The following is a 17259-nucleotide window of genomic DNA, read 5'->3' on the forward strand; positions in this document are numbered from 1 at the left end:
GCTATGTCACAAGTCTTGGAATACCAAAATTGGCAATACAGATGCGGCACAGGACAAGCACCGCAACATCAACATAAACCACAACAACAAATTATACCTGGACAAATGAAAGTACACCATGTACCGGGACCATCAACATCAAGAAATCAAGTAATACATCCATTTACCAGACCTATTTTCTCACAACAAAGTTTTCAACCACAAAGACCAAATTTTTCACAATCTTTTCAACCATTTAATCAAATTCAATATAGACCACCCTTACAAAATTATAATCAACCACAAAAATATCCTCAGACTTTACAAAAACAAATGTTTGCAAAACCACCTTCATTTAGATTTGCTAAAACTCCACAACAAATGCTAGAGAAACGTCAGCCAAGACAACAACCTATGGAAGTTGATAAAACGTTAACTAAACAAAAGGTAAAAATGACACCATTTGGGCCAGCAACCCCTACAGAAATGCGATGGCATGTGGAAGAATTAAACCAACAATCTGAAGAATATCCAGATTACGGAAATGAATTCTACTACGAATATGACGAAGAAAATGATTACCAAAATACTTTAGACGAAAATATTTTGGAAGAAGACGACAACAATTACTACCAAGAAGAGGATGTAAATTTTACAATACAAGCCTCGACCAGTGGCATGAAATCTCCAGGAGAGGAGAAAAACTCGAAGAACACATAGAATTTAATCACCAACAATCAACACACCTACCATACATTTATCTACCAGAAATAGAAGCAAAATTATTAATTGATACCGGAGCATCAGCTTCAACTCTTTCAACGGAAATCGCAAAACAATATTTTTCAGATTACATTGAATATAAACCTTTCAGTGTCAAAACTATGCATAAAACAACACATCATTATTATATATTAGAAATTCCTTCATTGCATACATTTCAAGCTCCAGATCAATATCACAAATTTAATATAGTAGATTTCTCAGAAAAGTACCAAGGAATTGTAGGAACAAAATTATTAAAACAAATGGAAGCAATAATAAATTTACGTGACGGATTTTTGGAAACAAGCTTCACGAAAATACCTCTACATTTTGATAATCCACGAATAATATTGGAACCTAGACAACGAAAAATCATCAAATTACCAGTAGACAGAAACTTTCAGGAAATTTATATAAATCACCAAGAAATAGCTCCAGGAGTAGAAATTCCAGAGAATATAACAATTGCAAAAGATTACCAGGCAATCACCGAAGTAACCAACTTTAACGACTACCCAATGGAAATCGCTTTTGATAAACCAATTAATACAACAGTTTATGAAGAAATATCTGACGAAAGAAATCACTTTAGAATCCCGCCAAATATCGTACGAAGGATTCAACGCGAAAATATCGAAAGTAAACTTCGATTAAATCATTTGTATAGTGAAGAAAAGAAAATGATAAAAAATTTATGTCTCGAATATAAAGATTTGGTTCACGATGAAAGACTACCACTCAGTTTCACTTCGAAAATCAAACACCAAATTCGTTTAAAGGATGAAATACCAATATACCAAAAACCATACAGGAAATCGCCAATACAACGCGAAGAAATTAATAAACAGGTAAAAAACATGTTAGCTCAAAATATTGTAGAAGAAAGTTCAAGTCCATGGTCGGCTCCAGTAGCAATTGTACCTAAAAAATTAGATGCAAGTGGCAAAAGAAAATATCGAATGGTAATCGACTATAGAAGACTAAATGATAAAACTATAGAAGACAAATTTCCTATACCAAATATAAATGATATTTTAGATAAGCTTGGAAGAGCAAATTATTTTACAACACTCGATTTGGCATCTGGCTATCACCAGATAGAAGTACACGAAGAAGACAAGGAAAAAACTGCTTTCAGCACAGAAGAAGGTCATTATCATTTTACAAGAATGCCATTTGGATTGAAGAACGCCCCGGCAACATTTCAGCGTGCAATGAACTATATCTTGAGAGGATTAACTATAGATTGCTGCCACGTATATCTAGATGACGTAATAATCTACTCATCATCATTGAAAGAACATGAACAAAAATTACGAAAGGTATTTAACCGTTTAAGGGAAGCAAACATGAAACTTAGTTTGGATAAATGCGAATTCCTTAAAAAGGAAGTAGGATATCTAGGTCATGTAATCACTCCAGATGGAATTAAACCAAATCCCGAGAAAATTGAAGCGATAAAAAAATATCCAATTCCGAAAACACAAAAAGAAATTCAAGCATTTTTAGGACTTTTAGGATACTATCGTCGATTCATCAACAATTTTTCCAAATTAACAAAACCTATGACATCATGTCTTAAAAAGGGTGCAACAATTCAATTCACTGAAGACTACAAAAAAGCCTTTGAAACGTGTAAAAATATTTTATGTAACGAACCAATCTTAAAGTATCCAGATTTTTCGAAACCATTTCTGGTTACGACAGATGCTAGTAATGTAGCGATAGGAGCTATACTATCACAAGGCCCTATAGGAAAAGACTTACCAGTATGTTACATATCGAGAACCTTGACAGAAACTGAACAACGTTATTCTACTATTGAAAAGGAATTACTTGCAGTTATTTGGGCATGTAAAAAATTTCGACCCTACATTTATGGTCAAAAATTTACGATTGTCACAGACCACCGACCATTAGTTTGGTTACATACGTTAAAAAAACAAAATTCCAAATTACAGCGATGGAAAATTAAATTGAGCGAATATGACTACGATGTAATATACAAAAAAGGTAAAATCAATCGAAATGCAGACGCATTATCAAGGATTGAGATACATTACCATGAAGGCGAAGAAAAAATTGACAAAAACGACGGAGCGTCAATAATACCACAATTAACAGACGAAGAAATGGAAACATTAGCAAGAGATATAACATCAGAAGATGTGAGAAAAGTATTAGAAAAACTAGAAGGATCTACAAAAACTAATTTAGGAAAAACTGCGAAAAAACATGGAAAAAATCCAAAACCTGAATGCTCACAATCATTAAACAGCAATATCAATTCTGAACCAGAAATTAGTATTCCAATATCTGAAATTCCCATCGACACACAAAAAATTCAAATATTTATAGAATCCCATATCTTTCCGACTGAAGTAAATTTTGATGCAAACAATGGTAAAATGATATATCATGCGAAACTAAATAAACAAAACCTTTAACAAGAAATATTAAATTTAATAAAAGACATAATGCCAAAAGGAACATATCATATCTATACTACCGACGAAATTTACCAAATAATGTGTGCGATATATTTGGAACATTTCAACAATCAAGGTCCAAAAATAATTAGATGTACGAAAAGAGTACGTTGTATCGAAGATGCGGAAGAAAAATTACAATTAATCAAAGATCATCATGAGGGAAAAACAAACCACAGAGGAGTAGATGAAACACTATCCAGGATCAAGAAAAGTTATTACTGGAATCAAATGAAAACGGATATCTTAAATTACATCAAACATTGCGAAATATGTCAAAGAACAAAATATGACAGAAATCCTCCTAAAGTTCCATTTCAAATTACGGAAACAATCGATAAACCATTTAGTAAAATTCACATAGATACGTTATCCATAGATGGACAAAACTTTTTATCAATGATAGACGCTTTTACAAAATACGCACAAGTATATCCGATAGTTGGGAAAACAGCTGTCGAAGTTACCGAAAAACTTATAGAGAGTTTCAGCATACATGGTACACCATTAGAATTAGTAATGGATAAAGGTTTAGAATTTAATAATTTAACATTAAAAGAATTATTGAAATTATACAAGGTAAATATTCATGATACGACATCGCAAAATCCTAATTCAAATGCACCAATAGAACGTTTACATTCAACCCTATTAGAACATTTAAGAATCTTAAAGTCTCAAAAAATTGGACGTGATATAAAAGAATTAATGAAACTAGCTGTATTAGGATATAACTCGTCAAATCACAAAGCAACAGGCGTATCACCTTTTGAACTTTTATATGGTCACACAAATTCCAGAGAACCATTAGATTTGTATTACGATAACATTTATTTTCAAGAATACATACAAAATCATAAAGAAAGAACAAAACATCTTTATAATAGCATAGCTCAAAAAATGCAACAGGAAAAAGAGAAGAAAATAACTAAATTAAACGAAAAACGTGAACTAAGAAAATTTCAAATCGGTCAACAAGTTTATGCAAAACCTTCCAAATATTATACTAAAAAGACAAAAGAGCGTTACTGGGGACCATACACAATAACGCACATTTTTGATAACAATACAGTAGAAGTTAAAAATTCTAAAAATAAAATATTAAAATATCATATTAATTCTTTAAAATCTGGATCTTTTCCAGAATCCTCATCGGAAGAGGATCAGCAGAAATAAGTAAAATCGATAATCAAGCAGGAATACTACCCATCAAACTAGGTGTGGCATATAATGTAGAAAATCAATTTGAGATAATTATCCAAAAAGATTATTCAAACCTTTTAACTGTTTGGGAAAACTTTATAAAACAAGAAACAAGTTTTATAAAACACGGATTTCCTACAGAACATCTACAAGAATTAGAAAATTTAAAAGAGCAAGCAATTGCCAGGGTGCAAGAATACTTCGAAGCGACCGAATTAACCACAAGATACAAACGAGGTGCAGTAAATTTTATGGGAGGAATTATAAAGGCCATAACAGGCAATTTAGATGCTGAAGATGGAAAACGATATGAAGAAATTCTATTGAATCTACAAAACAGCCAAGAAAAAATGAAAAACGTTATGAACACACAATTGCTAATATTAGGTAACGTTACGACAAATTTTGAAAAGTCAATAGAAATAATGGTAAAAAATCAAGAAGAATTAGCATTAAAGGCAGAAAAAACAGAGTTAAGAGTAAATGCATTAGAGATATTAAATCACCAATTAATAATCTTGGATCAATTAAGAGATAGATTACAAGATTTACTGCAGACGATTACTTTTGCAAAATTAGGCATTTTACATCCTACCGTAATCGAATCAAACTTACTTTTAGATTGTATTAAAAATATTCATTTAAATGTTAATCACGAATTTCCTTTTGATGTAATAGTCGATAAGATTTATCATATAGAATCGTTAATTAAGATTAAAGTTTATCAAAACGAGAAAGACTATGTATTTGTGTTAGTAATACCGATAGTTAGTAATGAACCTTATCAATATTATTCTTTGAGTGCGCTACCGATATTTTTGAATAATAACACATTTAAACAAATAACTCCAACATTTAAATATTTAGGTGTTAAAGATCAATTGTTTATTAATTCAGATCAGCCTTGTTTAGAAATTAAAAAAGAAACCTATTTATGTAATCATGAAATAGAACATTTTATTAATAATAATTCTCCATGTGAAATTCATATTTTAAATATTGACGATAATTATGAAAATTGCGTTTACGAACATTTTCGCATAAACGATTTTGAGATAATTGATATCAATTCTAATGTAAAATTGTTATTAAGTGCTAAAGAAAATAAATTAATTCAAAAATGTAATAAAGAAAAAGATACCATTATAATCCATGGTGTTTATCTTATTAAAAATATTAATAATTGTGAATTCAAAATTAAAAACAAAGTAATTAAAAATTATAAGAAAATTTTGAATAGCAATATTAAATTTATCGAGTATACAAATAATTTTAAAAAAATAGAAAATGTAAATTTGACCAAGCCAACAATACTTAATATTTCTAAAACAATAACGGAACAACAAGAACTTTTAAATTCAATTAATAATAATCAATCAATTGGTTATATTAACGATTACATTATGTATTGTTTGCTTATAATATCTTTTATTGTAATTATCGTAATCGGCCCGGAGGAGTTATAAGCCGAGAACAAAGGAAATATAAAAGAAATGATCAGCAGATTCTTTTGTAATCACCGTAATAAATTAATGCGCTCAACTAGAGTTAATTCAGTCTAGTATCAATATTCATTGTATTAGATTCAGTGTCTTTTTGTAATCAAGTTTAAAATAAATAAGTTTTTAACTTTTTAAAAATAGTTTCACTATAACGAAAAAGTTAACTTATATATTAAATTATTATTTTGTGTGAGTGGTTGTAAAGTGGTTGAATTTTTAAGTTGATGTTTTATCTGAAGTTTTTTAATTAAAGAATTTATCTGTGGTATTGAGAAACCCCTATTAATTGCTATAGATCTAATGATATTAAATTCATTATTTCTATCTTGTTCAGATAGTGGTGTATATAAGCTCTGAAAGCTGCAGCTTTATGAGAATTATGATGGAAAGAAAGATTAGGAATTACAGTGTCAGTTTGTGTGGGTTTTCTATAAATTTTAAATTCAATTAATTCTCCTTTCTTAATGAGAGTTAAATCTAAAAAATTTAGTTGGTTGTCGCTTTATAATTCCAAAGTGAATTTAATATTACTATGTAAATTATTGATGTAATTATGAAACTCATTAATAGAGACATCATTCTCATTATTCCAAATAATTAATACGTCATCAACATATCTACGCCAAAGGGTTACGTTCTTATTTAGAGGATTGTTAGTATCAAAAATTGTATTTTCAAGATGATTAAAGAAAATATCCGAGAGAAGGCCGCTCAAAGGAGATCCCATAGGTAAGCCTTCGTTATATTTATAAAATTTATTGTCAAACTGACAAAAATTTTGTTCAGTGCATATTTTCAGTAAATTGTAAACATGTTCTGCATCAACCTGATTAATTTTGTTACTTATCATATTTTTAGAAAGAATCAAGGTTTCGGACAATGGTATATTAGTGTATAAATTTGTTACGTCAAAGGAAAGTAAAGTGAAATTGTTTGGTAATTGTGTTTTGAATTATGTTAATTAAATCATATCTATTGTTTATAGTGAAATCTGCTTTAAATTGAATTATATTTTTGAAAAATTGTATTAAAAATTTTGAAATTTTATAAGTACTTGAATCTATGGAAGAAATAATAGGTCTTTAAATTGAATTATATTTTTGAAAAATTGTATTAAAAATTTTGAAATTTTATAAGTACTTGAATCTATGGAAGAAATAATAGGTCTATTGGGAAGTTAGTTTTGTGTAATTTGATCAATGAATAAATCAAAGGTGTTTTTGGATTCATTGGTAGAAAATTAAACATAGTAACAAAATGTTCCTTAAGGAAATCTTGTGCTGATTTAACTACTTTTTTAGTTTTAGTGTGAAAACTAGATGTTGGGTTTTTCTTAATTACAATAAAATTATTTTCAATAAAAAAATTTTAAGTTTTTGAAATATATGAAGGTTTGTCTAAAATGACTAAACCGGCGTTTTTGTCAGCATTTGTAACAATCAGTGAATTGACTTTAATTTTATGTTTAATCTTACGTAATGTTTGAATTTCTTCCCAATTAGAAATCTCTTCAGTTTTGGTGTTCTTTTCTTTCCTTTTCAGTAGTTCGATGAGATCATTCCTTAAGCTGTCAGATTTGTTTTATGTTCATACGTTTGATGAATTTTTGTTTTATACTGTATAGGGTGGTTCAAATTCGATGTCCGAATAGACTAACTCGGAAACTATAAGAGTTAGAAAAAAAGTAGCTTACATGTCATGATCTCGTTTTTCGAGAAACTGCTAATGCCGAAAACCTCATAGCGCTATCGTCTTTTGTTTTTCCGCTAGAGGCCAAAATTGAAAATATCGTAAAACCAATAAGTGCAATTATCTTGGTTATTATTATAGGTGGAGTATTATAACTACGACATTATATGGACACTTTTTCACAGAGAATTTCATGACATAGTCAAAAAAAAATTTTCGGTTTTAGATTTTGAGATATCATGAGAATTTTCGTTTTTTTAAATGGAAACAACCACTGATTATTCGCTTATTAAATTCGTTATTTTTTTCTGATTACAAAAATATAGGGTTTGACAGGTCTATTTCTTATTGTTTTAGAATAAAGCTAAAAAAAAACTTTTTTTATAAAATTTCCATCTAGTGTCGTCGAGGAAATTAAATTTACAGTTTCCTGTAAGTTACGGGGCGGTAGGTAAAATCTAAAAAGTTAACAATTAAATACGAAGATAACTTCTGGTATTTAAAAACAAATAATTTTTTAATATGTAACATTCTAACATGTCAAACTTTTCGTAATCGATCTTAAAAACAGGATTTTTAAAGTGACACTTCAGAAAATTTTTGAATACAAACAAATGTTGCTATGTTTATTTGAATTTTAAAAAAAAACCTATGAGCGCCATCTATCGATAATTTATTAAGTCATTTAAAAATAACATTAAATCTTAATAAAAAATGTGAAATAATGCAATCTATTCCAACTTTTGTGTAAAACATATATAAATTAAACAGTTCAACAAATATATTTGTTTCAAATATCAGAAATATGTTTTTTTAATCTTTAGTTATAGAACCGTAATTTACAGGAAACTGTAAATTTAATTTCTTCGACGACACTAAAAGAAAAGTTTATTTTTAGTTTTATTCTAAAGCAATAAGAAATAGACCTGTCAAATCCTATATTTTTGTAATCAGAAAAAAATATCGAATTTATTAAGCGAATAATCAGTGGTTGTTTCTATTTAAAAAAACGAAAATTGTGATAATATCTCAAAATCTAAAACCGACAAAATTCTTTTGACTACGTCATCAAATTCTCTATAAAAAAGTGTCCATATAATGTCTTAGTTATAATACTCCACCTATAATAATAACCAAGATAATTACATTTGCGGGTTTTACGATATTTTCAATTTTGGCCTCTAGCGGAAAAACAAAAGACGATAGCGCTATGAGGTTTTCGGCATTAGCAGTTTCTCGAAAAACGAGATCATGACATGTCAGCTACTTTTCTTCTAACTCTTATAGTTTTCGAGTTAGCCTATTCGGACATCGAATTTGAACCACCCTGTACATCTTGAATTTTGGGATTGGTGTTCTCACTCCGAAAAACAAGTTTTTCGAGTTTTTAATGGTTCATTGCTCAATTTTGATTGTTTTTGAATTTTAACATGTTTTTGATCAATTAATTTTTGACGAATTTTGAGATATTACGCCACTTCGAGTTACGTTTTTTCTTTGTAAAATCTTTTAGCAATAAAATGCTCTGAAGAAGATTGTCATCAACAATCGAAATATTAGCTATTTTAAAAATGTTGTTTTACTTTTAATCCTGCTGACCGAAAATCCGATTAATTAATTTATTCTATTTGCTGCTCACGTTTTGGTCGATGATACTTGCTGTAATATGAAAACTAAGGCTTGTTTTGCATGTTTCGATGTGCGACCCAGTTCTCCCAGATCCACAAATACATCAATTATTCCTCTGCTTGTTGAAAACTCTAAAGATTTCTTGAGGGCCATTTCGTCAAATGCTTTCTATTTTCAAGGCTAACAATCTAAACAATATTTTGCTGTGGCCTGGGTAAAATGTGTACTTGCTGAGCCAAGTATAAATAGCCGATGGCGATGGTAAAATAACGCCTTTTCTTCTAAGAAACTGGTATGTTGATGGCGATTTATGATATAATAACACGCTGTCTGCTTCTCATCTCCAGAAAGGTTGACGATTTTTGTGATATAATTGCATTACTACAAGAGATCCCGCAAATGTTGGCAATTTGCTAACATCCCTTGGAATAAAACTCTTTAAGACAGATTTGGCAGTCTTTAATTTTCTCTCAGTTTTTACTAATCTTCTTTTTAACATTGCTTGGGACCAATCTTCAAAAGGGTTGTTTCTTTTTCGTGGAGGTGATAACAAATTAGTGATATCGTTCAGTACATTATACTCAGATATAGTAATAATAATAAGTTTATTGCCACATAGCCAATACAGGAGAAAAATAATATATATGTATACATAAATGAATTAATTAATATAGTGTATGTTGACAAAAATGAAAAATAATGAATAATGAAAATTGGAATAATGAAAAATACAATCTTAAATCAATCACATCCTATTTATTATTTATATTAACATTAACATTTATATTAATAGACATTTGGTATCCTCTTGACTGATTCTTCAAATAGGCCGTGAGCTTACCATATTTTCCTATGTCTATGTTTTTATAGACCTTTATAGCGGCTTTCAGCATCGAATACTTCGACCACATGGATGAAACCTCTTCTTCAAATTTAAGAAATACGATAACAAGACTTCCTCATTTATTGTTATTACCTCTCGTTTTCCTTTCCATTCATTAAACTCAGAAAATACTTTTTCGTAATGTTCCCTGGACTTTGCAGGCAATAATTGGACAGTTGCTTCTTCAGCTTCCTCAAGAATTATCTTCTTGGGAACATAATCACTTTCTTCCATTTTTCACCAACTTTACCTTTACAATCTTTACAACTTTCACACTTTTACAAATATGTTACAAACGGAGTCGATAAACAGCAACAATTCAACACCTCCCAATGTTTTTTTAGTTAATTGCAATGATTTTTGAGGTGACAGCTGCTGTCAGAGTAAAATGTCAAATCATTTTTGGTAACATCAGATGAAATTTAGGCGACTCTGATTCTAAATGAATTTAGAATCAGAATATGTGGATAAAACGTTGTATTGCATGCGTGTTTTAGATGTATTTTATTCACGTAAGAATATTTAAAAGCGAGAGCGAAGCTGGAGATATAGCCGCTCCGTACCCTTAACGGGACACCTGTATTGTAGAAAGAGATGAGTTTGGGTTTGAACTTGAAATGTAGGAAACTGTATTAAACTTTTAATAATTAAATTTTTAAAAAATCTTTGAGAAAATGAAAAGTTGAAATTTGAAAGTTGAAATTTAAATATTGAATTTATATATTATAAAACATAGTAAAAACATTGTTGTTAATATAGGTTAAGAAACAAAAAAACGCTTACAAAAACAAAAAAAATGTGTAAGTTTTCTAATAAAGGAAAATTGGATAGATATTTAAATTGGGAGTTTAAATTATTCGAAAATTGAAGGAAGAAGGAAAATAAGGAATGGTGGGTAAAAAAGGAGACAGGTAGCCGCGGTACCCTAAAGCATGCGAAATATGTGCGGCCAAAGACATAAGTCCTCTTTACTTTGGGGGAAAGGGGGTAGATAGGAAAGTGTATAAAGGTGTTTGGGAAGAATGAACCTGGTCATTAGACAGTGTGGATTATTGTTTCTGTTTTTGAAATTATCTATTTCATAGTTTTCTAAGAGGTTTAATTTGAAACCTTTATTTTGGATATGAAGAAGTGAAACATTTTTGTTGATATCAAAATCATGACTGTGTAATGTCATGTGTCTTCCAAAATTGGAATTATCATTTAATAGATGTTTTCTGATACATGTTTTGATAGATCTACCTGTTTCACCTATGTAGGTGGCACCACAAGTTTCACATTCTAGTTTATATACACCGTTATTGTCTAACAGACTTATTTTATCTTTAGCATTAAATAGTTTTTTGAAAATAGTATTGTTATTTCAGAATGATATGTTGATATTATATTTACGGAAGATACGCTGTATGCTATATGCCATGTTACCTGGGTATGTAATAGATCTATATGTTAAAATTTGAAAGTGTTTATGTATTTATGAAAATGATCTATTGTGTTTATGTTGTTGTTATTATCCCAGACAACTAGAATATCATCTACATACCTACGCCATAATACAATGTTTTTGTTATTGGTGTTGTCGTTATTTAAGACTTTATGTTCTAAATCATTCAAAAATATGTCGGATAATAACACTCCGTGTCGTATTTATAATAAGTGTTATTAAAAGAACAAAAATTTTGTTCAATACATAATTTTAGTAAATTGTAAATATGTTGTGATTCTGTAGAATTAAGTTTGTTACTGAATAGTGTTTTTGTTATAATCAAAGTTTCATTAACAGGTATGTTTTTGTAAAGATTTGTTACATCAAAGAGAGCAGAGTGAAATTTTGAGGTAATACAGTATTTTGAATAGTGTTAATTAAATCTAATCTGTCATTTACAATAAATTTAGCTTTAAATTATATAATATTTTTGAGGAATTGTATTAAAAATTTAGAGATTTTGTGAGTACTGGAGTCAATTGATGAAATAATAAGTCTTATTGGATAATTAGTTTTGTGTAATTTAATCAATGAATATACCAAAGAAAATACAAAATTTGGGTTCATTGGTGTTAGATTAAATGTGGATATGTTTTGTTGAATGAGAAATTCTTGTGCTGATTTAATTATTTAATTAGTTTTAGTATGAAAGGCGGTTGTAGGGTTTTTCTTTATTTCTATGAAATTGTTATCGTTAAAAAATCGTAAGGTTTTTGTAATGTATAAAGGTTTGTCTAGAATGACTAAACCTGCATTTTTGTCAGCATTAGTGACAATTAACGAATTAAGGTGGCTACACACGTAACTGCAAACTTGACAAGTATGCATGATCAATCTTTTTGTAGAAGTATGCTTTAGCGTTTGTAGGATAATTTCGCACAAACATTTTGCTAGTACAATCTGCTTAATAATGGATTGAATTTTAATCATGCAAGCTTGCGGAAGCGAAACCGTACGAGTGTACCAAGCACACTGCTTGACAGAAGGTTCATATAAGTTTCTTCGTTCATTCTCAGATAATTGCCAGTCAGGTGGATATATCTTCAATTCACTCAGTAAATTAATATGGGAGTAGGTTTTTCTTTTCAATAACCGCTCTTTACACCATATATCACGTTTCTTCTTCCTCGTTTTCCTCTTATGGACAAGGCAAAAAGCAGCCAGTGAGAGCGCATCGTCGTCCAAACTTGACATAGTTCAACCGCAAACGCCGCAAACTGGCGCTTGTTCAAGCACACTTATATCCATGGTATAAGAATACAAGGTATAACCGTACGCAGATTGTGATGACGTTTAGACGACAATAGCTGGCGCCCTAATTTAAAATTTATAAATTTTAGTAAAATGTAAAGACAATTTGCGATCGTCGTGTTATAATAAAAGGTAAAGAAATAAGTAGTGGGAAAAGTTATTTTTTAATAATTCTTGGAGAAACTGGAAAGTTAGATAATGACTGATTATTTATTATTGTTATGGATACATGAAGTAAACGAATTAATTATTTAACAATTTTTTTTTATTTTATTTTTTCTTTTTAATAATAATAATAATAATAAGTTTATTGCCACATAGCTTATACAGGAGAAAAATAATATATACCGGGTGTCCCTCAAAAGTGGCTCACCCCCATATTTTTCTTTATTATTGGTGATATAAGAAAACCATTTGGAATGCATAGTTAGGTCGCTAAAACGGATTTTTCTTTTTGTACTTTCGGTTACACCGGATGTGAGTACTAATTTCGCTATTTTTTTAAATCTATAATTTTTTTTTGTTCAGTTGGGTAGACAGTATAATTTCACATAACTTTTACTTGAAAAAATGTTCACGATCGCTTATAATTTTTGAAAAAAAAAATTATTTTCGTTATTTTTTAACGTTTTAGTACCTTCGGAAAATGTATTACAACTTTTGACGCACAGTAGCTAGGTTAATAGTACAAACTACGTTATGTCCCTCTTGATTTGCTATTCCTGGAGCAGTGATCACTGTTATGCTTTAGTTAGTGGTTCTTTTTTAATAATGGTGTAAATTAACAGTTGTATTAAATTAGTTTTGGGGTCCGAGAAGAAAGTATTTTATATAATGTAGTCAGTATACGGAAGGATCTGCGCTTTTCGATAGTCAACATACGAAGGTGATTTCGATATTGTGTCACATGGTCGTACTTACCCAGGTCAAAAATAAACCGTAGGCAATTGTTCTGCAATCTTTCCAATTTGTTACGGAGGGCAATTGCTAGGTCGGGATACACCGCATCAGCATAATCTATGTGGGGCAGTATTAATGAGTAACAAAGATTACGACGGACAGCAAGGGGAAGGAAACAACCAAGTTTACGCAAGGAATGAAAACAAAAATAGACCTTCCTACAGACAGACTGAATTTGACACCGCCAAGACAGTGCTGAGTCCATTGTCACCCCCAAGTTTTTGACCGTATTGGTGAAGTGTATAACATTGTCACCAAGTATCAGTTGCGTATCATTGAAAGAGTAAAATTTTGCAAGTAAAGGTTTTGAACTGAATGCTATAGCTTGTGTCTTGACAATATTCAAACTCAGGCCAAAACATTTACACCAGTGAAGTATCCTGGACAGATCGTCATTAAGCCGCGCCATGGACACCGGGAGCTCATTCACAGTTTGATGTATAGATTTGAAGATCATCCGCATATAAGTGATAATTGCATGAAATGAATTTGGTAACACTGTTTATAAAAATTGAAAAGAGTAATGGACCCAATACACTTCCTTGAGGCACACCACTATGACTTTGAAACACAGAAAAAGAAGATGAAATGTCACGCACACAAAAGGAACGTTGAGAAAGGTATGACCTAAACCAAGTAACGCACTCAGGGGCAAAGCCCATAGCAGACAGAGACGACACCAGTAGGCTATGATCCACAGCATCAAATGCCTTGCTGAAGTCCAGCAAAACTAACAAGGTTATTCGTCGATCGTCACAGTTACGCTTAATAAACGTTGATGAGTGCCGATGTGGTACTATGGCCTGGTCGGAAACCAGATTGATAGTCTGTAATTAGTTTATGCTTATCAAGGTACTCCTGCACTTGATTGTACACCAAGCGTTCAAGTGCCTTAGATAATACGGAAAGTATCGATATTGGCCGAAAATCACTTAGGCGAATAGGGCACTTAATCTTAGGAATGGGAACAACGCAGGCCTGTTTCCAAATTGCAAGAAAGGTCGAAGACTCTATGGACAAATTAAAGATATGAAGTAATGGTGGAGTAATTATGTCCAAGATGGGAAGGAGTTGCCTAACACTAACATCGTCAGCACCAACACTTGTAAACCGCATTTTTGCAAGAGCGTCCCGAACCTGAGACTTGTAACGGTTTATTTTTCCCTTAGAACCCTTCCTATATAACATCTTTATCGAACAGTATTGATTTTTGTTTAATTTTCCTTGTTACCGTTTTAAAATTTGCGATTAAGATTTCTGTTCTAGGTCTACAGGAGTGGCGTAATTTAGTCCTTGCCCCATAGATGTCTTGCTCCTTAATCATTTACCCCTTCCACTAAGTTTTTGAACTCTTAATTTTCTTTAATTAAATTTAAATTTTAATTATTTTATTGTTCCTACATATTTTGAGCCCTTTTCTTTAATTTTATTGTATAATTTTCAAATTTTCAAGTTCAATTATTGAGTTTTTACCGAGGCCGTATTTTGATACGCCTTTTTAAACAAGTTTTTTTAAAGTTCCGCATATTATTTAAGCGAGGTTCAACCTGATTTAGCCCTCTTTTGCTGCGATTGAATTACCGATAACAGACGTTAGTGGAATTCAGATTTTGGTAACCATTTTGGAAAGTTATTAGATTTTGGTTTTCCGTAGTGTTCGGGAATATTTTTTTCTGAATATCCTTTGAATTTATTGTTAAAAATTCTTTGGTTTTATTTGCCGTTCAAAAGAACATTTTTGGTACAATCGCGAACATTTTAAAGCCGCATTTCAACTCAGGTATGTTTTTTAATCAATTAATTTTCAATAATTGCAATTAGTCTTAGACGTATTTTTTTACTCAGGCTTTTTACTTTGGAGTTATAAATTTTGGCAATAATTTTTGGGCATTAACTTGTGGACAATATTTATACATTTATTTCGACTTCAATCCGTTGAAGGAATTATCCCTTTTTTATCCTCGTCATCCCAAGGACGCCGCCGCTCCTGTGGATTGGAACCATAGCTTCTAAGGTTCAGAAATAAGGTCAGAAAAGATATTTTTAATGTATTCTTCACACGATTGAAGATGGCCTAGGTAACCACGTTGTGGAAAAATTTCAACCGGTTCAATTTTAATTTCATTCAAAAAAAAAAAACATCATTAATTCAATTTAACTTAAAACTAAAATCAATTCTTGTAAAAAAAATTATCATTTAATTTTTTTTTTTAAACTTTATATTTTTTTTTGTTGTTCTTTTCGATTTTGTTAGAACTATATAAAATCTTTTTTTTTTACGTTCATTTTCATTTACATCCTGTTTAGGATTATTTTTAAAAAGATTTACTAGGCCTAGAAAATTTTTCTTTGATTTAAATTTAACTTCAATCATTTCTTTTGGTTTATCAATTTTTTTTTCTTTTATATAGTTTGCGTGACCTTACGGTCATTGTATTTGTTTTTTTTTTTGTTGTCGAAAGATTTATTCACCAATTTTTTTTTTTTAAATACTGTTCGATACCTCGTGTTTATTAATTTCTTTTCCTCCTTTTGTTTTTTTGAATAAAGAGAAGTGCATACCATTATTATTTTTTTTTTATTATTAACCCCTCACATTTCACCATTGGTGGAGTCCCTATTATTAAATGGTGTGGCGCCCCTTTTCTACGAACCCAGCCGTCTCCACTGAACTGCAGGCAAAATAGGGACTCAAGGGGGGGAGCTATTTTGGTTCACTCATTATTTAAAATTTATTTTGATTCGTTTTACATTTTTTTTTTAAACGTCACAGACTCATCTGACATGGTGAAAGAAAACCGAGAATTGACAAGAGCAGAACCACTGATAGGGAGCAATGTTGGTTTCTTGATTGATTCGTCAAGAGTAATAGGCGAATTGGCAAAATATGCACCTAACCAATTACAATCAAAACTATGAGAGGAAGGAGTTTGAATTACGCCAAGAGAACGCATGATCCTCCAAAACGTTTTTGGTGTTGTGTAAGATAACTTCTGATAAATGTAAGTTTTTTTGGCATTTCTGCATCGGTGGTTACAGAGGTTCCGTAGAACGCGGTAGTTTTCTCTATTAATATTGGAAGCGTTTCGGCGAAGAAGGACCTTAGCTACGTTGCGCTTACGCATAAGATCTCTGATTTCGTTATTGAGCCACGGAGCAGGCAAACGCTTTGTTTTACGCAATTTTGAGGGTGCATGACGATCGTATAAGTTCTTCAATTCTGTTTTAAAAAAATCGACTTTTGCGTCGATATCTGACATGTAGTATAAAGGCAACCAATCGATCGCAGATGCATCAGATACCAAGGTTTCGTAGTTGATTTGGGCGTAGTTACGAGTAGATATGGTGCGACTTGAGTACCGTTGACGTCTGACCTGAAGCGCGCAGTAAATCAGGTCGTGGTTAGAAAAGTGCGGAGGTGGC

General features: G+C 30.9%; 1 protein-coding gene across 1 annotated transcript in view; it reads left to right on the top strand.

Annotated features, from left to right (window-relative positions):
- The first annotated feature begins 6224 nt into the window (after positions 1–6224).
- LOC139431950 (ras-related and estrogen-regulated growth inhibitor-like) overlaps positions 6225–17259 on the top strand; it is a 37754-nt gene continuing 26719 nt past the window's right edge. The window contains exon 1 of the mRNA XM_071200261.1: positions 6225–6667. The gene's annotated coding sequence lies outside the window, so the exon portion shown is untranslated. The remainder of the gene's footprint in view (positions 6668–17259) is intronic.

Source organism: Onthophagus taurus, chromosome 11 (assembly GCF_036711975.1).
Source record: "Onthophagus taurus isolate NC chromosome 11, IU_Otau_3.0, whole genome shotgun sequence".
NCBI lineage: Eukaryota > Metazoa > Arthropoda > Insecta > Coleoptera > Scarabaeidae > Onthophagus > Onthophagus taurus.